Source organism: Bos indicus, chromosome 27 (assembly GCF_029378745.1).
Source record: "Bos indicus isolate NIAB-ARS_2022 breed Sahiwal x Tharparkar chromosome 27, NIAB-ARS_B.indTharparkar_mat_pri_1.0, whole genome shotgun sequence".
Taxonomy (NCBI): domain Eukaryota; kingdom Metazoa; phylum Chordata; class Mammalia; order Artiodactyla; family Bovidae; genus Bos; species Bos indicus.
Genome location: NC_091786.1, coordinates 12,423,946 through 12,447,498, shown reverse-complemented (window position 1 = coordinate 12,447,498; position 23,553 = coordinate 12,423,946). Strand labels below are relative to the sequence as shown.

Sequence of the window (23,553 nt, the reverse complement as noted above, 5' to 3'; positions counted from 1 at the left end):
AAAGACCCTGATGCTGGGAAAGATTGATGGCAGGAGGAGAAGTGGGGAACAGAGGATGAGATGGTTGGATGGCATTACCAACTCAATGGACATGAATCTGAGCAAACTCCAGGAGACCGTGAAGAACAGGGAATCCTGAGTGCTGCAGTCCATGGGGTTGCTGTCGGACACAACTTAGCGAATGAACAGCAAGATGTCTATGTAGGGGTGCTCTTTGCTTTTTTACAATCCTGGGCAACAAAATGCTCAGTTGATCACCATCTGAGGAATGCCTTAGTCAGTTTATGTATCTAAGTGAAAAACTAATTTGTAATAAGTATATGAATTGACCCAGCTTGTCTTAAGTTTTCTTTTTCTCTCTACACATCTATGTCTTTACTTGATTAAAGAATATGATAATGGAAAATAATGTTTAAAAGAGATGGGTGCAAGTCATTTCTTAGAAAAGTATCTTTAAAGAGTTGGGCCCTTACTTTAGACCATATATGGAAATTTATACAAAATAAATTATAGTCACTAACGTAAGGGTTAAAGCTATAAAACATCCACAAGTAAACATAGGAGAAAATTTGCTTAGCTGTGGATTAGACAATAATTTCTTAGATATGACACCAAAACCACAAGTGACTAAAAAAATAGATTGGATTTGTCAAAATACATCCATGGTGGATTCATGTTGATATATCGCAAAACCAATACAATATTGTAAAGTAATTAGCCTCTAATAAAAATAAATAAATTTAAATTAAAAAAAATTATGTTTCAAATAAAGCCATCAAGAAAATGAAAAGACAACCTACAGATTAAGATTAAATATTTGCAAATTATATATCTGTTAAAGGAATTTTATCTAGTTTGGAAAGAACTCTTACAACTCAATGATGGGGAAATAAAGGTAAATATTGGGCAAATAATTTGAATAAACTGTTCTCAAAAATGTGCATATATGTGTGTGTGTGTGTATGTGTGTATAGATGTCCAATAAGCACATGAGAAAACACTTAATGTCTATAGTCAAGCAAATCAAAAAAACAGTATCACAAGATAGATCCCTGGATCCAGAAGATCCCCCAGAGAATGGAATGGCAACCCACTCCAGTATTCTTGCCTGGAGAATTCCATGGACAGACCATGGGGTCACAAGAGTCAAACACAACTGAGCAACCAACACTTCACTTTTCAGATACCTACTAGATATCACCTTAGATTAGATACAACTTCAAACCCACCTGAATGGCTACAATTAAAAAAAAAAAAATCAACTGCAGATGGGCCCCTTGAATCTTTAATTTGTTCATGAGAGAAAACTATACAAAGGTGGGGAAAGAACCACAGGGAAGCTGCAGTACCAGCAATAGAAATTCCTAGAGATCACTCGGAGCTGAGAAGAGCTTGTGTTACCATCAGCTAGAGTGGAAAGACATCATGATACATGGAGAATTCTATAGACTTCTCAAATGGGACATCATTTTAATACTGTGGCTATTAGTCTTATTTAAAGTTGCTTTGGACCCTCCCTGCTGCTGCTGCTGCTGCTAGGTCGCTTCAGTCGTGTCCGACTCTGTGCAGCCCCATAGACGGCAGCCCACCAGGGTTCCTCATCCCTGGGATTCTCCAGGCAAGAATACTGGACCCTCCCTAACAAACCTTAAAAGCAAATACAGAAAAGGATCAAACTGACTCCAAGTAACATAACTGTGTTCCAGAACAAAGTCCATCTAATACTTTTGCTATAAAGGAATACAACAAAATCCAGAATTCAAAAATGTAATCTTCATATCTAGTATCCAACCCATGATTAGTTGGCAGACAAATAAGCAGGTAATTGTGAGTCATGATTAGAAGAAAAACCAAGCAACTGAATTAACAAAGACAAGTGAGAAGGTAGGATTAGACAGAAGAAGCATTGAAGCAGCAATGAATATGCTCCATATACTTAAGGATGTTGATGAGCAGGCAGACATAATGAGGAAAAATATGAAAGACATAAAAAAGAAATTGAAATGGAACTTATAAAAATGAAAGAAAAGAGACTGACATGAAACATATAATAGAGAAGATCAATAGATTGTAGTATGCCGAATAGAAAAAGATCATTAACTGAAAACACAGACATAGAAATATTCCAAAAGGAAATGGGGACAAAAAGAAAAAAAAAAAAGAAAAAAAAAAAGAAAAAAATCCCACAAAATAAAGCATAGAAAAAAGACGGAGAGGAAAAAAAAAATCAACAGAGGACCAGTAACTGCAAAATGACAACAAGCTGTTTAACATAGGTGTAATGAAGTTCTAAACAAGAAAGAGAATAAAATAAGAAAATGTTTAAATAAATAAGAAAACTTCATATCAAAGTTCAATAAGTTTCAAACAAAACAAATGCAAATAAAACCACACCAAGGAACACTATATCCAAACTGCTGAACATCAATGATTATTAAAAAAAAAAAAAAAAAGCTTAAAAGTACCCAGAATAAAAGACATATTAGATGTAGAGTAAGAAAGATAAGAACGGTAGTAGACTTTGTAACACAGATGATAAAAGAAAAAAAAAAGAGCAATATTTTTAAATTACAGAGGGCTAGAGTAAAAGCCAACATAGACTTCTATATCTAGTGAAAATATTTTTCAAGCATTGGTAAAAAAAAGCCTTTTCTCCAAATAAAGCCCAAGAAGATTCATCACCAGCAGATATGCACCACAAATTATAGTAAAGGATGCTTATCAAACAAATGGAAAAGGGTAAATGACAGAAATTTAGATGTACAGAGAGGTGAAGGCGCATGGGAAAATAAAACTAGAAGATAGCTGCCTCTCCAAAATAAAATAGTAATGATATGTTGCAGAGTTTATAGCACATGCAGAAGTGAAATGTATGACGGCGTTAGCACAACGGACAGGAGGGAGGGGATGAGGAGCAATGTTGCAAGTTCCTCACATAATATGCGAACTGGTAGAAGGTGGCTGAAAGCTGTCTGTGATAATGTAGAGGTGTGTATTGTAAGCCCTAGAGCAACTTCTAAACAAACAAACAAAAAACAGAATAAGAACGGGCTACAGCTAATAAGCCAATGGCAGAGATAAAATATTATACTAAAAATACTCATTTAAACTAAAGTAAGGCAGGGGAAAAAAGATAAAAGGAAGCAAACACTTCTGGCTAATTGGGAAAATATAGCAAAGTGGGACCTTTTCACCTATCATTTCAACAATGACATTAAATATAAATATATAAATATATATTTTAAAAGTATAAAAATATAAATACAATATATACATAAACCGTATATACATATACTGATTAAAAGCCAGTGGTTGTCAGATTGTACAAAAAAGCAACACCCAAATATGTGCTATCTATAGCAAACCTACATATCAATTACATAAACCGTATGTACATATACTGATTAAAAGCCAGTGGTTGTCAGATTGTACCAACAAAGCAACACTCAAATATTGGCTGTCTATAGCAAACCTACATATCAATTACTTTAGGTGAATGAGAGAGTGTTTTCTAAGTTCAGTAACAAGGCATCATTGTCTACTTCTTCATCTGTATTCAAATTTGTACTGAATGTCCAAGATATGAAACAGGAACTAAAACTCACTCAACTCACAGGTGGAATGATTATCTATTTAATTATCCTATGGAATATACTTCCCAAGTAGTGCATTTGGTAAAGAATCTGCCTGCCAATGCTGGAGACACAAGAGTCGTGGGTTTGATCCCTGGATCAGAAAGATCCCCTGGAGTAGGAAATAGCAACCCACTCTGGTATTCTTGCCTAGAAAAGTCCATGTACAGAAGACCCTGGTGGGCTACAGTCCATGGCGGTTGCAAAGAGTTAGACACAACTGAGTGCACACTCACACAGAATATACAGAATAGTTCCCAAAACGAATATCTGAGGTTTCAATGTCACAGAATACAAGTATCAATTGTATTTCTACATATTAGCAACAAATATAAGTGGAACTTTATTATTGGGTCATTTAAAATAACATCAGTATCAAGTAATATGCAGAGATAATTTTTTAAAAAAATATGTCCAAGATCTTTACTCTGAAACTACAAAACATTGCTAATAGAAGACCCAAATAAATGAATAGGAATTAGGAGACATCATATTGTTGAGGAGTCAATTCTGTCCATATTGATTTATGTTTACAATGTGACTCCAAACAACATTCCAATAGGCTTTCAGGTTTAAAGTTTGATTCTAAAATTTATAGGGCAATTGGAAGGGTATTACAGATGACCAACATAATTTTCCAAAAAAACAAATATGGAAGATCTATATGACCTGACTTTAAGACATACTATAAAGCTACAGTAATTAAGACAATATGTAATATTGGCATAAAAACAGATACAAAGATCGATGGAACAGAATAGATAGTCTACAAATAGACCCATTCTTATACAGCCAATTGATTTTTGGTGGCATCTCAGGTAATTCAGTGAGGAATGGAAGTATTTTTCAACACAAGGTACAGGAACAATTGGGTATCCATAGGTAAAAACACTGACTCTTATCTTGTACCATATAAATCAAGTAACTTGAATCAGAAATCTGCATAAAAGCCCCCAAATTATGTAACTTCTAAGAGAAAGCACAAGTGAAAATATTTTTACCTTAGATTAGACAAAGATTTCTTAAACAGGACACACAGACAAAATGATAAACTATACCTAATCAAAATTTAAAACTTGTGCACTTCAAAAGATACCATTAAGAAAATATAAAGGCAAGGCTAGCAGTGGGAAAAATGTTCACAGAACAGACATCTGATAAATTTATTTGGAATGCACAAGGTACCCAATAATAAGATAACTATTTTTAAAGGGACAAAAGATTTGAACAGAGAGAAATTTCATAAAACTGAGACAGGCTGGGACCTCAAATCCTTGGCAGCAGTGCTTGCACCTGACAAATGTCTCCTCAACCAACAAAATACAAAGAAACTTCCTTGGACAGCAAGGAGACCAAACCAGTCAATCCTAAAGGAAATCAACCCTGAATATTCATTGGAAGGACTGATGCTGAAGCTCCAATTCTTTGGTCACCTGATCTTTTAAAAGACTCTGATGCTGGGAAAGATTGAGGGCAGGAGGAGAAGTGGGAGACAGAGGATGAGATGGTTGGATGGCATCACTGACTTAACGGACATGAGTGAGTGAGTGAGTGAGAGTTGCTCAGTCATGTGTGACTCTTTGAGACCTCATGGACTGTATGTAGCCTGCCAGGCTCCTTTGTCAATGGGATTCTCCAGGCAAGAATACTGGAGTCCCATTTCCTTCTCCATAATGGACATGGGCTTGAGCAAACTCCAGGAAATGGTGAAAGACAGGGAAGTCTGGTATGCTGCAGTCCATGGGGTTGCAAAGAGTTGGACATGACTGAGCAACTCAACAATAACAAATAAAGAACTAAAGATAATTGTGTGTGTGTGTGTCTGTGTGTGTGTGTGTCTGTGTGTGTGTGTGTCTGTGTGTGTGTGTGCAGTTGGGACAAACTAGATAACAAAACATAAAAAGATAAAAAACCCAAATGCCACCTCTGAAGAGCTGGGAGCAAAAACTACAGGTCAGAAGCAAAAGCAAGGTACTGTGCCTGCCCCTGTACTTACTACCACCAAAGAAGTGGGCAAAGCACCTCAGCCACCCCTCTAGCCTGACTCCTGGGCACACCCCTACCATCACTCCATATGAGGAACCAGTTCACCTCCCAACTTGGGCGGCAAGCAAGAGAACCTGTTACTTGTTTTCGCTCACCCCTGCTTCAGTTTTGTGTATTAGTTACTCAGTCGTGTCTGATCTTTGCAACCTCATGGATTGTAGTCTGTAGCCTGCAAGGCCCTTCCGTCCATGGGATTTCCCAGGCGGGAATACTAGAATGAGGTGCCATTCCCTTTTTCAGGGGATTCTCCAGACATAGGAATCAAACCCAGGTCTCCTGCATTGCAGGCAGATACTTTACTGTCTGAATCACCTACTGTGCTGCAGTAGGGGCCCCAGTAAAGTCTTGCCTGAATTTCTTGCCTGGTTTCATCAATTTCTATTGATTAAGAAAGGCCAAGGGCTCTGGTGGGTGACAAAATAAGATATTCCAATAACCAATATAGCACATAAAATATTACATGCCATTACTTATTAGAAATATGCAAATTAAGATCACCATGAGATATTAGTACTTATTTTAGAGAGTGGCTAAAGTTAAGAGAAATGACATACCAAGTTTTGGTGCAAAGGTGAGGTGGATGAAAGTCTCTTACATTGCTCGTGCAAATGCAAAGTATTGTATTTGGAAAGGGCTTCCCTGGTGGCTCAGTGATAAAGAATCCACATGCCAAATGCAGGAGATGCTCATTTGATCCCTGGGTTGGGAAGATCCACTAGACGAGAAAATGACAACCCACTCCAGTACTTTTGCCTGGGAAATCCCCTGGACAGTACAGCATGGCTGGCTACAGTCCATGGAGTCACTTAAGAGTTGGACACGAATGAGTGACTAGACAACAACAATATCTGAAAAATTGTTTGGCAACTAGATCTAATAGAGTGCCTGAAGAACTATGGATGGAGATTCATAACATTGTACAGGAGGCAGTGATCAAAACCATCTCCAAGAAAAAGAAATGCAAAAAGGAAAAATGGTTGAGGCCTTACAAATAGCTGAGAAAAGAAGAGATGCAAAAGGCAAAGGAAAAAAGATATATGCATCTGAATACAGACTTCCATAAATAGCAAGGAGAGATAAAGCCTTCCAAAGTAACAATGCAGAGAAATAGAGGAAAAAATAGAATGAGAAATATTAGAGATCTCTTCAAGAATATTAGAGACACCAAGGGAACATTCCATGCAAAGATGGGCTCAATAAAGGACAGAAATGGTATGGACCTAACACAGCAGGAAATATTAAGAAGAGGTGGCAAGAATACACAGAAGAACTATACAGAAAAGGTCTTAAAAACCTAGATAACAATGATGATGTAATCAGTCACCTAGAGTCAGCAATCCTGGAGTGAAAAGTCAAGTGGGTGTTAGGAAGTATTACTACGAACAAAGCTAATGGAGGTGATGGAATTCCAGTTGAGCTATTTCAAATCCTAAAAGATGATGCTGTGCAAGTGCTGCACTCAGTATGTCAGCAAATTTGGAAAACTCAACAGTGGCCACAGGACTGAAAAGGTCAATTTTCATTCCAATCCTAAAGAAAGGCAATGCCAAAGAATGCTCAAACTACCGCACAATTGCACTCATCTCACATGCTAGCAAAGTAATGCTTAAAATTCTCCAAGCCAGGCTTCAACAGTACATGAACTGTGAACTTCCAGATATATAAGCTGGTTTTAGAAAAGGCAGAGGAACCAGAGATCAAACTGCCAACATCTGTTGGACCATAGAAAAAGCAAGATAATTCCAGAAAAACATCTACTTCTGCTTCATTGACTACTCTAAAGCCTTTTGAGTGTGTGAATCACAACAAACTGTGGAAAATTCTTGAAGAGATGGGAATACTAGACCACCTTACCTGCCTCCTGAGAGATCTGTATGCAGGTCAAGAAGCAACAAGTAGAATCAGACATGGAACAATGTACTGGTTCAAAATTGGGAAAGGAGTACATCAAGGCTGTATATAAATTGTCATCCTGCTTATTTAACTTATAGGCAGAGTACCTCATATGGAATGCTGGGCTAGATGAAGCGTAAGCTGGAATCAAAATTGTGGAGAGAATTATCAATAACCTCAGATGTGCAGATGACACCACCTTTATGGCAGAAAGTGAAGAGGAATTAAAGAGACACTTGATGAAGGTGAAAGAGGAAAGTGAAAATGCTGGCTCAAAATCCAGCATTCAAAAAATGAAGATCATGGCATCCAGTCCCATCACTTCATGGCAAATAGATGGGGAAACAATGCAAACAGTGACAGACTTTATTTTCTTGGACTCCAAAATCACTGTGGATGGTGGCTGCAGCCATGAAATTAAAAGATACTTCCTCCTTGAAAGAAAAGCTATGACCAACAGAGTATTAAAAAGCAGAGACATTACTTTGCCAACAAACATCCATCTAGTCAAATCTATGGTTTTCTAGTAGTCATGTATGAATGTGAGAGTTGGACCATAAAGAAGGCTGAGTGCCAAAGAATTGACGCTTTGAACTGTGGTGTTGGAGAAGACTCTTGAGAGTCCCTTGGACAGTAAGCAGACCAAACCAATCAATCCTAAAGGACATCATCCCTGAATATTCATCAGAAGGACTGAAACTCCAATACTTTGGTCACCTGATGCGAAGAGCTGCCTCATTAGAAAAGACTCTGATGCTGGCCAAGATTGAAGGCAGGAGGAGAAGGGGACAACAGAGGATGAAATGCTTCTGTGGCATTCCTGACTCAATGGACATGAGTTTGAACAAACTCTGGGAGATGGTGAAAGACAGGCATGCCTGACGGCTGCAGTCCATGGAGTTGCAAAGAGTCAGACACAAGTGAGTGACTCAACAACAACAAATCTGGCAATTAAAAGTAAATATATACATACAATAAGATACAGAAATGCCATTTTCTAGCTATTTACCCATGGAAAATAAAAATATACACTCACACAAATACTCTCTCCAGTTCTCATGTCAAATTATTTAAAATACATGTGGGTTCCAGCTTAAGTACCCTTCCATTTATGAATTCATAAACAACACTGCTCAGCAATAAAAAGTATTGAATCACTGACACATACAAAAAGAAAGGAGAATCTTTCTGAAGATAATGTTAACTAGAGCAATGCGTCAGATGGGTTGGACTGGTGAAGTGTTATGTGGAAAGAGTGGAGAGGTCAAGTTGTAAGTAAGATCCCAAATCAGTGTTTGACCCACATCGAGGCAACACACACAGTACCTGTGCCCTCAGTGGCTGTTTGAGTCAATTGTCACACATAGCTGTGTGTAGACTGCTTGTTTTTCCACAAATGGGATGCCTTCATGGCACTTTCACTCAAGTAGCTTGAAACAATGCCTTTCTAATACAAAAATGAGAATAACAGGCTACCTGAGCAGGTATTAGGGTTAGATTTGGGCTGAACAAAAACATCTGGATTTCAGGAAACAAGCCACCACCGCTTTAAGTGTAAAAAGCCTCACTTTTAGATCAACTCTTTCTTCCTTACTCTGAAGAACAGTAATATTCTATCTTACCAAATAATTTAAGATGTTACTTTCATCTATCCCTCATTTCAGATTCTTTGTAATTATGGAAAAGAATATATTATCTTGATTTTTGAAGCTCACATTATAAAGGAAAGTACAGGTTTGCAAGATTAGAAGGTTATTATTCCCTTTGTCAATCACTTGGTGTACACTAGGGTTCACTTAGAATACTTTCATAGTGTGAACTCCAATAGTTGTAAAATTTACAGTAACAGACAAATATGTAGAATACATACAGCATAAAGCAATGCATATTTTATGCTTCATTTTAAAGAAAGTTATGCAGCAGCAATAAAATAACTAAATAAAAGTACCTTTCTACCTCTATTTTACACAGTAAGTAAAGAACAGGATTCACACCTAGAATTTGGTATTCCTTATGTGTAATCTTTTAAAACATTTTAAGTTATCTAATTAACTTCTTCTGAAAGGAATATTCAAATGTGAAAATAACAACTTAAATTCAATTTTATTTCTTCTTTAGAATCCTTAGCCTTAATTTTTTTCTCTGTAACTGAGCATTTTTTGAGTAGCTGGCTTCTTTATTTGAATATAACTCATGTCACATACAGAATATCTACCATGTGTTCCTAGAACAGGAAAATCAATGAAAATAGCATGAAGAGCCCCAGTAAGCCTGTTTTTGATGAATTATATCCTTAAAGATATACCTTGTATGTGGTTCAAAATGTATTGATTACTGACAACTGTTTCTGTAATATCAATAATGCACTATTCTCTTGAACTTCCCCTGAAGTGACAGGGTTTAATTGAGAGAGCCCTAAACAATAAATTGACTACCAAGGAGACAGAATAATGAAATTGAATCAAACTTTTAAAATAAATACTAATTCTAAACTTGAGGCAAACATATTGATGTCTCTGTTTGCTCTGCCTTTTTTTTGACTTGTATCTTTCATAATAAGCTGCTTACCAGAGGATTATTACCACACCAAGTTTAAGCTCCTATAAAGCCCATCAACATTTACCATCCTTTCTATCAGCTATTCAATATTAAGAAATTTTAAACTAGTAGAAATCATCTTAAAATGCCACTTTTACTATTTTAAATCATCTATTATATAACATTATATAATATAAACCTTGAATAAACTTTCCCAATTAGGTTTAATTCCTTTCCTCCTGTTCTGTTTCATCACCGATTAAGTGACCGAGAAACTCCCAACACTTAGGGACTTGATCCAAAGAAGAGCACTCCCTTACTGTGTGGGTATGTACCGAGTTGCTCAGTTGTGTCTGACTCTTTACGACCGCATGGACTGTAGCCCTCCAGGCTCCTCTCTCCGTGGAATTCTCCACGCAAGAATACTGGAGTGGGTTGCCATTTCCTACTCCAGGGGATCTTCTCAACTCAGAAATCAAACCCACGTCTCTTGTGTCTCCTGCATTGGCAGGCAGATTCTTTACCATCTGAGCCACCAGGGAAGCTCCAGTGAATATTTAAACCAGAAATAAATTATGCCTACATACTTTGGCCACCTCATGCGAAGAGTTGATTCATTGGAAAAGACTCTGATGCTGAGAGGGATTGGGGGCAAGAGGAGAAGGGGCTGACAGAGGATGAGATGGCTGGGTGGCATCACCGACTCGATGGACATGAGTTTGAGTGAACTCCAGGAGTTGGTGATGGACAGGGAGGCCTGGCGTGCTGTGATTCATGGGGTCACAAAGAGTCAGACACAACTGAGCGACTGAACTGAACTGAACTGAATGCAAGAAGTGCGCTATACAGACTTGTATTCTTAGCAAAACATCTATACCATGCTGTGAGGAGTTCTAAATTAAATTTCTTAATTATTCATAAAAAGCATAGTTGGTGATTAAAGCCTTTTAATCTATTTTCTAGAGTTAAATATCTCAAATATATTATTTATTCAAAATACTTTCCAAGATATTTTAAACAGAAAATTTTGAACAATGCATTTTAAGTCCCACTCTAAAATCTATCATTCACACAATCTATAGCCTTCATTCGTCAAGATAATTATTTGATGATAATATAATCTCAGCACCAGTTTTGCCTATCTGTTCCACCATCTTGCTCCCAATTCGCCATCTTGCTCATGAGTTTATTATTATTAAGCTTTGTTATTCTAGCTTAGAATTCTGACTCCTGCTTTGTCAGTCTAAAAACTATCAAAGGAAAATGACAAATTTTGACAAAACTTATTCAAGCTGTTCTGCCACATTTTCTAAGACCTCATAAATCATTTGTTCACTCCTTGGTTTTAAACTCTTAAGTGGCTTATCTGTGTTATGTCAAGATCAGAACAAATCGGTTAAGAACTTGCAATGAATAAGCTAATTCATCCAGGACTTTCTAGACAATCCAAGGATGAATTGACACTTTGTATGTCAGTGATCAAAATATTGGCTTTGTCATCTGACAGCATTCAGACCTCAGATCTGCCACTTAATAGCTGTTTTGCACCAGGTCATTCTTTCTTGGCATCATATTTTTAAACCGTATGAAAATTGAGGACAATAGTGAATGACAGTTAAATGAGATATGACACATGCAGCGTCTATAGGATTTTTCAGAAGAGAAGTGCTTAGTCAATGCTACTTGCTTTTCTCCTGGCCATCATTATATAAGGATAGCCATTTGCTAATTTCTATAGTAAACCAGCTTGTTAGGACAACCTGGTCATTAATATTAAAAAATTAAATTAAATTTGGTACTTCAGATTTTTTAGCTTTTCTTTCCTGTTTATATATTTTTAAATTTAAGTGACTATATATTGCAAGAATAAGCTAATTATACCTCTTTGTAGCTGATAATGTTTTGTTCCATATGATCAGCACCACTGTAATACATATTGCATGTAAGCTACCAGATACGATTTAATTTAATTATAATTTCATAAGACTGAAGTTTTGCTCACATGGTTGGCTTCCTGTTGGGCATGACATCTTAAAAAGTGATTCATTTAAAAATAATCCAATCATTAAACTTTGAAAAACTAGGTCTTTCAAATATGTTTCTATGGGATTTAATGTTTTATAAACCTTTGCCAAAATGTTATTCAAACATCTTTTTATCATATTTGAAATATTGCCAGATTAAGACCTCTGCTCAGCGGGCATGATGGGGGGATGCTAGAACTTTCATCATTTCTAAGATGGATGCTTGTAATTCATAATTATCCTTTCTCCCAGCCAAGTGCACCAGAATACATCACTTGCAATGGATGAAGCAAAGGGTGTTCTCTCTCCTCACTCAGTTTAGATTAACAGGCTGTCTCCTTCCTGCACCTGCTTCCCACCCCAACACTGCTTCCAGAAGACAAATAACAACATGTCTTTTAGCAACGCATACTAGGTTCCTTCTTCCTATCATTTTACATTAAGCTAATATTTAGCACCTACTTTGATCCGAGTTCTGTTTCAGGGGTTATAGATATGGGATTCATTCAGTTCAGTTCAGTTCAGTCGCTCAGTCGTGTCCGACTCTTTGCAACTCCATGAATCGCAGCACACCAGGCCTCCCTGCCCATCACCATCTCCCAGAGTTCACTCAAACTCACGTCCATCGAGTCAGTGATGCCATCCAGCCATCTCATCCTCTGTCGTGCCCTTCGCCTCCTGCCCCCAATCCCTCCCAGCATCAGAATCTTTTCCAGTGAGTCAACACTTCACATGAGGTGGCCAAAGCACTGGAGTTTCAGCTTTAGCATCATTCCTTCCAAAGAACACCCAGGGCTGATCTTTAGAATGGACTGGTTGGATCTCCTTGCAGTCCAAGGGACTCTCAAGAGTCTTCTCCAACACTACAGTTCAAAAGCATCAATTCTTCGGTGCTCAGCTTTGTTCACAGTCCAACTCTCATATCCATACATGACCACTGGAAAAACTATAGCCTTGACTAGATGGACCTTTGTTGGCAAAGTAGTGTCTCTGCTTTTCAATATGCTATCTAGGATTCATTAGATAAGGTTATCTGTTCACTATCCACAAGCTGAAGTGAGAATAAATTTGGGGCTGGAATCAGTTTGAAATAAATGTGCCAGTTAGATGTAGATCATGGGCGCTTGGAGGAGCATTTCAAAATATGTAATGTCAGAGAGGCAGGGAAAGCTTTCAGAAGCCTTTTACAATTATGTGAGCTTAAACAGTAGCGCATGCAATGGGTAAGACATTAAAATAGTAATAATGTGATTGACTTCTACCTTTTAAATACTTCCTATGACAAATAATGCCAGATGTGTACATTACTTCTATTAATCTTCACAATTCCACACTGGAACTTATTATTCTTATTCCCATTTCATGGATGAAGTGCAGAGATTAAGGTTAAGCCACACACCCAGGACCACAGGCTAGCAAGCAGCAAAGTGGTACAGCCATAGTTCAAAGCCAGGATCCTCAGAGTCACTGTGCCAGAGGAGTCTCCTGTACAAACCTTAAGACTTTGAATGTTCCTGGCCCAGGAGAAATCGGGGAGGACTCGACTCTCACAAAATACTAAGGCATCAGTATGGGACTAAAGGGTTAGTTAGTTGGACCCAAAGTTTTACTGTTTCCTCTCAAACCATAGCAACACAGGCAGATTTATATGCAGTAAAGACAGTATAGCACTGTTTATGAAAAAGCAGACAGCACCACTGACCCAATGGACATGACTCTGACGGAACTCTGGGAGATGGCAAAGGACTGGGAAGCCTGGCATGCTGCAGTCCATGGGCCACAAAGACTCGGGCACGAATTAGTGACTGAACAGTACTGACAAGGACTCTGCCTGGTCCACACCGTTCACAGGACCTCATCCCTTCTATCCTCGTGGGGGGGAACCACTCTCTGAGTCCATGTTATCTTTGAGTCCTAGTGATGCCTCCCTTACCCTCGACACTCTGCTGTCAACTGCTAAAGCTCTGGCTATGGCTCTTCATTACTTGAGGGCTTTGTCTACTGTCTCTCCGCATCCAAGCATTGCCAGCCTGGGATGACATGATCTGACTTCTCTGTTTCTTGATATTCACCTTTTCAGTGACCTCTTCCTTCTCATCTCCACCTCAGCCACCCACTTGCAGTGTCACAGAACAGGGTATCCTTTCCCATAACCCAGCTTGGAAACATTAAAGCAGATATCCTCTCTCACAGCCAGTCTCTCCCCACCTACCTGTTTGCTCAGCTGCTCACCTTGAATTTATATTTGACTCCAGTAGGACCATTACCCCAGGATTTCCTGTCTTCACTTCCCTTGTGGATCCTGGTTACCACCTACAGCCCCATGGAGGAATCATTCTTTAACTGCCCTCTTGCATTCTCGTGCTCTTTGTTCTTTACATACTATTTGGAAAATTTCGCCCTGGATTAATACCATCTGTGAGCTTTCCTGCTGGGAAGTTTCTGGAGAAAATCAGGCAGCCTTCTGAATATTCATAGTCATAAACCTTAATAACCTCCCAGCAACAGTGGGTAATCTCCCTGCATTTCTCTAGGTGTTATTCTTCTCCACTCAATGCAATGATTATTTCAAACACTGTTTACTTGTTTCAACCATGACTGTCTTTGCCCATCACCCTCAACATGGTCTCCCTTGGTTCAGCAAATAATTCAGTCTCCTGCCACCAAACCAATAAAGCCTTTTAACTCATGTAGCCATCCTTTCCTCTTTCTCTCCTAATACAGTGGGAGAGATACTCCTTTTTCTTTTAAAAACCATTTTCTAATATAATAGGCTTGCATGTTTAAAATATCTTGAAAATGTTTAGAGGTTGAACAAAATAGTCCCTTGTATCAGTAATTCTCTCTTTTGTCTGCTCTTCAGTATCATTTGGGACTGTTAAAAGTCTCAGTACATTGGATAAAACCCAGTCCAATTAAACCAGTCTCTCCAGGAGCAGAAACCAGGCATTTGTATTTTATACAGCATCCCAAGTGATTGTCCTATGGAGACGGATGAAGACCACTGAGGGTGACCTGAATACACGATGAGGCTCCAAGCTAACTTGGAGATTTTCTCAGCAAAAAAAGATGAAGATGTGAGTTAAACCAAAACATGAATTTTATTATTGAGATATTAATAAAAATGTTCTTGTTCAAGAAAAAAAAAATACACATTTTCTACACTGAATTGCCAGATCCCATCTGTGCCTATTTTTTTCAGGAATTTTATATCATCACTAAAAACAAACAAACAAAAACACTCTGTTTATTTCACATCTTTCCCGTTATGCATTTCTATTCATCTTCTGAGTTTCACAGCTAAATTTGGAAAGAGCTGTCTGTATTTGTTGATCTTTTTTCTTCCTCTCTTTCATAGACTAACCTTCTTTAATCTGGATTTTGCCCCAGTCCTCTATGAAAACTCTGTTGCAAAGTTTACCTATGATGTTCTTGGTGTTTAACTTAAGGGGATATGTCATAATCTTCATTTCATTGGCCTTACAGCAATTTGTGGAAATACTCTCCTTCCCTTGGCTTCTATGATACTTCTTCCTCATCAGCCTCTTTTCCCAACTGCTCCTCCTCTACCTAATTACTAAAATTCAGAGTCTTTCAGATTCTTTCTGTTTAGGACTTTTCTTCTTTATCTTCCTGTGTTCTCTCTTCCAGCAACCTCATCTTCTATCATGATTTCAACTAACATTTGAAAGCCAGTGGCTCCAAATTCAAACCTTTAGTTCAGATTTCTGAGCTCCAGAACTACATTCAGAACTTCATTTTTGAAACACCCCTCTGATACATTGTGACTACTCCAAACTGAACATGACAATCAAAAACATCCTCGAATTTCTCCAACCAGAAACATGAGAGTCATTGGGGCCCTTGTGATCTCTGACCCATCTGGTGCATTCTCTTCCTTAACCAGCCATGACATCCAAGGACTTATATCTCTATCTTCCCAGGGGACTCCTACAACATCATCCCTTTCTCTTTTCTGAACTGGTGTAAAATTTTCCAAATTGGTCTTCCTATATCCTCTCCTCATGTCTGTTCTGTTCTTCGCACATTAATCAGTGATGAATTTTAATAGAAATCTGACGTCATCACACCCTTGGCCTACCGATTCCCCTGTGGTTTCTCATTGCACCTAGAATTGAGATCAAATTTCTTTAATGGGGTCTGCAAGGCCCTGAATAACCTGTTCTTCACTGACTGCTCCAGTATGATCTCTCTCCTCTCTCTTCTCTGCTGTCCTTGATCTAGACACACTGGGCCCCTTTCAGGGCAACAAGTACACCAAGTAGTTCTTCATCTTAAGTGTTCTTTCTACCGCCTAATATCCTGCACCCCGCCCGCCTCTACCTTCAAGTCTGAAACTCCTCACACCTTCCTTCACCCTCTATGACGAGGGCAGTCTGGTCTATTACATGGAAATCCAGGTAAAATTGGGTGCTCTATTTTTTCCATCAATCAGAAGAACTTGTAATGATAGCACAGTGTAGGTGTAAGTTTCATGATCCCCAGCACCTAGCAACTAAGTCTCTGGCACATAAATATTTGCTAAGTGGAAGAAGGCTGCTTTCATTAAGCTTCTTTAACTAAAGCCTAGAATTACTTTTCTCAAGTGTTTCTTTTGTTGCCATTATTCATATTAATTATAGACTATAAGTGAGAATTATTACAGTGGCATCTCCAAAGTGAGATTTTCATTCTTCTTCGTGACATCACATATTATGGAAATATTAGTCCTAGAATAATGGATCCCAGCATAAGAATGAAGATTCAAGAGGTGCAGCTGGATGTTTTCTGAGCTTTCTACTAAAGAAGATTGTCAAAACATGAACAGAAATTTAAATGATAATAGAAGAATATGAGGAACTGGTGTCACCTGAATAAACCAGGTCATATTCTGAATTGGAAACTCAGGTCCCTAAGTGGGCAAAATGATTCTGAATTGCAGCACACCTCTCTTATTTTCCCAGAGCAAATTCGCACAATCCAGAAGACAATAAAATCATTGGTGAGGAAAAGGAACAGATGCTCTTTTCTTTCTAAAATATTTCCGTCCCTAGTAAGAAAGCAGTTGTGTTCCTTCAAGAGTTGTTTTATTTCTGCAAAATTATTCTGAAAGTGTTTGCAATGAAAATTACTCAAGTAACTAACTCCAAAAATGTGATCCTAAAAAAGAGAACCCATTGCATTTATGACTTACAGTACTTATAAAAATACACATTTGGCTACAAATGAGGCTATGATGATATCAGACAAGACACCATTTGGATATTGACAACTCTGAAAGGTTTAAGTAGCATTTCTGCTAAGGCATTCATATTGTTATACCCGTTGATGTAATATCCAGTAAGAGAATGATATTATTTATTTAAACATAGCATTTCTCTTACATATTACTTAGTAGCTCATTGATGAGAAGTTTGACTTAAAAATATGCAGAATGACATAAGTGACAGGTTTTATATTATTGAGATAGTACATTTTGAGTTAAACACATTGTATTTAACACACATATTTTATTTAAACACACATATTTTCATTACATTTTTATACAATGTGTTTAACTCAAAATGTACCCTCTCATTTTGCTCTGAAAGGAAATCATTTCTTAATTTCACTTAATTTCCACAAAACCCAAGTTTTGTTCATGAAAGACTGTGAAGACTTCAATTTTGTGGTTCAAATATCAAATAAAATGAATCCTTTCATTAATTATATGTGTTTTCTAACTTTTGACTCTGCTTTTATTGAAATCTAATTTTTATAATGCTTTTATTTCTCTTTTCTCTACTTTTTTTTTTTTTTTTTTTAATAATGAGATTGTACAAATTCCTTGTCTCCAAAGTCAAATTTATCCTATGTTGACAGACAGAAATCTCATCTCAGGAAGATTTCTCACAGTAAGTAGTTAGTTCAGCCCACTGAGAAATGATAGATAGCATATATCTTAATGACAGCAGAAAACCCACACTGTCTTTATTTGCCAAAGCATCCATGCTCTTAATTTCAGGCAGGTATTTTTAGTTTCTAGTAATTTGGAGAAAGGTAATAGGTGAAAAAGTCAAAAAAAAAGTGCAAAAATATGGTGTCGAACACTTGCTATATATAACACCTATAAAACGTATAGAAAAGTACATTTGCATTCCAATAACACCTGTGACATTTAGACGTTCTATAGAATTCTTGCTTTCAATCTTTGCCTGCATCAGATGCTGGTATTATTTCTCTCTAAAAATAGTCAGAGACCTTAAAATATTCAAGTACTCAGAGGGTATACGATGCAGCAAATAGAAATTCTTTATGATTTCTATTTTCTAATTCTTGTTCATAAAGTGGCCAAAAATTATAATTAAGCTTAGAAGAACTCAGAAATTCCATATGAAAATACTTCAAAAGACCATGGTTAAAAGAAAGAAAGAAAACTGCAGCTATATATTTACTTTATAATATGTTCACAATCATGATGCCCAACAATATTCTAATAATAAAAGTTATATTTCTGTACCATATCTTTGGGAATAAACTTGCCTTTATGTACATGGGCAGGATTTGCTCATTAACAAAACAAATACACAAATACCCTGGGTTTCCATTTAACAATCACACCAGCATACAGCAGATTTTCATTCACAGAGTTTACTCCACATTTGTTATAGATTTTTTTTTTTCTGGCAACATTTGTCTTTCCTGTTTTATGAACCAAAGCTCTTTTATGGTTTCTACCTTTTTTGTATAAAATTCTCATAAATAATTACTGGATTTCAAAGGCTCCCGGCAGCTGGACATTTGGTATAATTCTAAGTGATGTTAATAGAACTATGACCGTGAACTTAAAGACTTACAAAACAGCCTGATTTATTTCTCTCTCTCTCTCCTTCTTTCCTTCGTTCTTCCCTCCCTCCCTCTCTTTCCCTCCTTCCTTCTTTCTTTCTTTCTTTCTTTCTCTCTCTTTCTTTCATGAATTGGCATTTGCAGCACTGCGCATGTATGCAAAGAGAGGAGGTGAGATGTCATTTATCTACTGAACTACCACAGCTATAGGCAGAGTGCAGAAAAAAGTGTGAAAAGGAAAGGCAGATGTTTGACAGTTTCTTAGAAGCTATGTCTGAAAGAATGACGGGATTGACTGGAAAATCAGAAAACAAGTTTCTCCAGAAGACAGGGCTATCACAGCGCCCGGCCTCGCATGGGTACTCACCACTCCTGTGTCCTCCCCGGGGGCCGCACGGTCCTCAGGTAGACCAGCTGACAGCCGAGCCTGGGCCCGGACCCCCGGCTCTGCCTGTGGGCGATGGGGGCCACCTCGCCTCCCTGGGAAGCAGCTCTTCTTAGGAAATAGTTCTTGGCCTGTTGAGAGAAGGCATTCCTTACACAGGGACCCATGACTGTGACTGCAGGTGAACAATTCACAGATACAAATTCAATTTCTAGTGGTAATTATTATGCAAAAACATTTATTTTAATTACATGAGCTTTAAAACTTTCTGAAAAAGAGGAATAAATGGATAAATATGATATAATTGTGCATTTGTAGGTATACAACATTCACTAATGATACAAATAAAACACTGAAGCATATGGCTGACTATAGTTAATTAGATCAATCAAAACTCTGGTTCTGATCTTCTCGGCACTAGATTTAATTTTCTTAGGGTATTCAAAGGTTATAGTATTCAAGTCTAGTCTGACCATGTATAACTTGGGTATATCTAACATGTTCACTTTATATTGAGTTAGCCAAAAAGCTCATTTGGGTTTTTCAGTAGCATATTATGGAAATACCTGAACAAACTTTTTTGGGCTAACCCAATGACAACATGAACCACCCTGGCGGCTCAGACAGTAAAGAATCTGCCTGCACAGCAGGAGACCTGGGTTCAATCCAAGGTCAGAAAGATCCCTGGAGAAGGGAATGGCAACCCACTCCAGTATTTTTGCCTGGAGAGTTCCATGGACAGAGAAGTCTGGTGGGACACCATCCATGGAGTCACAAAGGGTTGGACCCAGCTGAGTGATTAACACTTTCACTTTCAATAACAACATACATTATGCATTTTGGTAGCACACAGAAAGAAATTCAGCTTTATGGAAAAGAAAAGAACTTTGCTTTATAAAATGATAGATTGCTCTCAGAAGAGTGAGGGAGACAACAGGAGTGTTGTGGGCACTCCATTAGGATACAAATCCAGGCAACTTCCGCCACTCATTTCTCTGCCACAGGGAAAGTGACGTGACTTATCTCATTAATGAATTTACAAAAAAGAAAAAGAAAATGAACAAATTCAGGGCAGATGCTCCTCCTCCCTTTCTCTTCAGAGGTGGCCTTTCCTCTGAAAGTGCATGCTCCTTTCTGTTTTCCTGTATGCCACAAGCTTACTCAGGAACCGGTACTACCAATGACAGTTGGGGTGGAGGCCACAGTCGGGGCTGTAGATTCAGTCCGCGGGTGACGATGGCACCCCGTGCTTGGTCACGGTCTCTCCTCATCCACCTCTCCAGTCTTGCTTTTGTGCATCTCTCCAACACAAACCGTCACACTCCAACCACAGTAGCCTTCCTCCAATTCCTAGGTACAGTGATCTCCTTACTACATCAGGAATATCGTCCACACAGCCATCTTCTCCCTGGTATGCTTTCCCCATTGATTTCCCTATGGCTGGCTCTGTATCATCTTTCAGCCCTGAGTTGAATGTCCCCTGCTAGCTAGCCTTCTTGAACACTCTATCTAAATATTAATACAACCCTCTCTCCATCACTGAACATTATGTGCCTCTAAATTAACTCAACTTGTCATTATACCATGGTCTTTTGGTCGGTCTGACTTCCTCCCCATGACTCCAAGATTCATGAGGTCAGGGATCATGGTTGTTTCATTCATAACTATTACATAGTAAATATTCACTCAACATTTCTGGAAAAAATAACTGAAAAGAGAGTGGTAGACATGGAATCTTAAAATATACTTAATTGGGGGGAAATGTTAAGAAGGACATATAATATTTCTCCCTAATTAAATATATTTTGATTTCATATCTACCAATGTCTTTAATAGTTTCAGATCATCATGAAATATCTTTTAAATTAGTGAATAGGAATTGTGGCACTTAAATAACACTGTCTTCACAGATCAAGCACAAGAATCCTCAGATGATGCAAAAAGAAATACATTGCTCAGTGGCCTGACGTTAGCATATGATAGTACCTCTGGAGATGGTGTCTATGGTTTAGCAGCACATAGCTGAGAATCTTTGACAAGATAAAATGTTTTCATAGAAAATATAGTATTCATTGAGTATTACAATTTCAGCACTAGAGACATTTTTCAAAGACATTCCAAGTAGCTGAGTAGAAAACTGAACAATCAGTTGCCACATGGTCTTTGAAAGACCAACAGGCAGAGGGTAAGGACAACACAGCCTGTTTTCAGACCACTCAGTAGAGCTGAGAAATCAAACTCTTCAGATGGCTTAATGGTGGCAACAGTCACAAAGACAGTGGCATCAGCACCAACAAGGCTTGACAGCCTCAAAATAGGGAACAAAAATCATAATTCTTCTGTGTCATAATTCTGAAAGAGATGGGAATACCAGACCACCTGATCTGCCTCTTGAGAAATCTGTATGCAGGTCAGGAAGCAACAGTTAGAACTGGACATGGAACAACAGACGGGTTCCAAATAGGAAAAGGAGTACATCAAGGCTGTATATTGTCACCCTGTTTATTTAACTTATATGCAGAGTACATCATGAGAAATGCTGGACTGGAAGAAACACAAGCTGGAATCAAGATTGCCGGGAGAAATATCAATAACCTCAGATATGCAGATGACACCACCCTTATGGCAGAAAGTGAAGAGGAACTAAAAAGCCTCTTGATGAAGGTGAAAGAGGAGAGTGAAAAAGTTGGCTTAAAGCTCAACATTCAGAAAACGAAGATCATGGCATCCGGTCCCATCACTTCATGGGAAATAGATGGGGAAACGGTGGAAACAGTGTCAGACTTTATTTTTCTGGGCTCCAAAATCACTGCAGATGGTGACTGCAGCCATGAAATTAAAAGACGCTTACTTCTTGGAAGAAAAGTTATGACCAACCTAGACAGCGTATTAAAAAGCAGAGACATTACTTTGCCAACAAAGGTCCGTCTAGTCAAGGCTATGGTTTTTCCAGTAGTCATGTATGGATGTGAGAGTTGGACTATAAAGAGAGCAGAGCACTGAAGAATTGATGCTTTTGAACCGTGATGTTGGAGAAGATCGTTGAGAGTCCCTTGGACTGCAAGGAGATCCAACCAGTCCATTCTGAAGGAGATCAGCCCTGGGATTTCTTTGGAAGGAATGATGCTAAAGCTGAAAGTCCAGTACTTTGGCCACCTCATGCGAAGAGTTGACTCATTGGAAAAGACTCTGATGCTGGGAAAGACTGAAGGCAGGAGCAGAAGGGGACAACAGAGGATGAGTTGGTTGGATGGCATCACTGACACAATGGACATGAGTTCGAGCAAGCTCTGGAAGTTGGTAATGAACAGGAAAACCTGGTATGCTGCAGTCCATGGAACTGCAAAGAGTTGGACATGACTGAGCAACTGAACTGAACTGAAATTATTGATTGATCAATAGTTCATATTTCATAGATGACTATATTATGAATATGAGCCAAGTTACTAAGTTATCAAGGTAACAATTACCAACAAATGGTGATATTACTATATATATTTGTAACATATATAACATAAACATAATAAAATATATAGCATTTATGTATAATACAAATACTAAATACTGAAATACAAATATATAAAATGGAAAATAGAAATGTTTTAATAAAAAGACAAATCTACATTTAATACAGGGCTTCCCTTGTAGCTAAGTTGAAAATAATCTTCCTGCAATGCAGGAGACCAGGGTTCAATTCCCGGGTTGGGAAGATCCCTTGGAGAAGAAAATGGCACAGGGGAGAATCCCATGCACAGAGGAGCCTGAGAGGCTACGGTCAATGGGGTTGTAAGAGTCAGACATGACTTAGCAACTAAACCACCACCATATTTAATAAAAATATTATATATATATATATATATATATATATATAGATAGATAGATACAAGAGACATGGGTTTGATCCCTGGGTCAAGAAGATTCCCTGGAGAAGGACACATCAACCCACTGCAATATTTTTGCCTAGAGAATCTGCTGGACAGAGTAGCCTGCCGGGCTGTGGTCCATAGGGTCTCCATAGAGTCAGACATGACTGAAGCAACTTAGTACTAATACTACATATTTATGGATGCTTATTTTTCACCATGAAAAAATATAAATATTCCTGAAGATAGTGAGAAATAGCTCTCTCAGCTATTATACACTTCACCTCCTCCTTGTAGTCTTTTTCTCTCCAAATATCAGGAATTAAAAATTGCTAAAAAGTAAGAAC

General features: G+C 38.0%; 1 protein-coding gene across 6 annotated transcripts in view; it reads right to left on the bottom strand.

Moving 5' to 3' along the window:
* The window catches only part of TENM3 (teneurin transmembrane protein 3), a 2,742,616-nt gene that overhangs the window by 1,368,923 nt on the left and 1,350,140 nt on the right, over nt 1-23,553 (bottom strand). For all 6 annotated transcript variants that reach the window (XM_070781691.1, XM_070781692.1, XM_070781693.1 and 3 more), the window contains exon 6: nt 19,326-19,474. The gene's annotated coding sequence lies outside the window, so the exon portion shown is untranslated. The remainder of the gene's footprint in view (nt 1-19,325; nt 19,475-23,553) is intronic.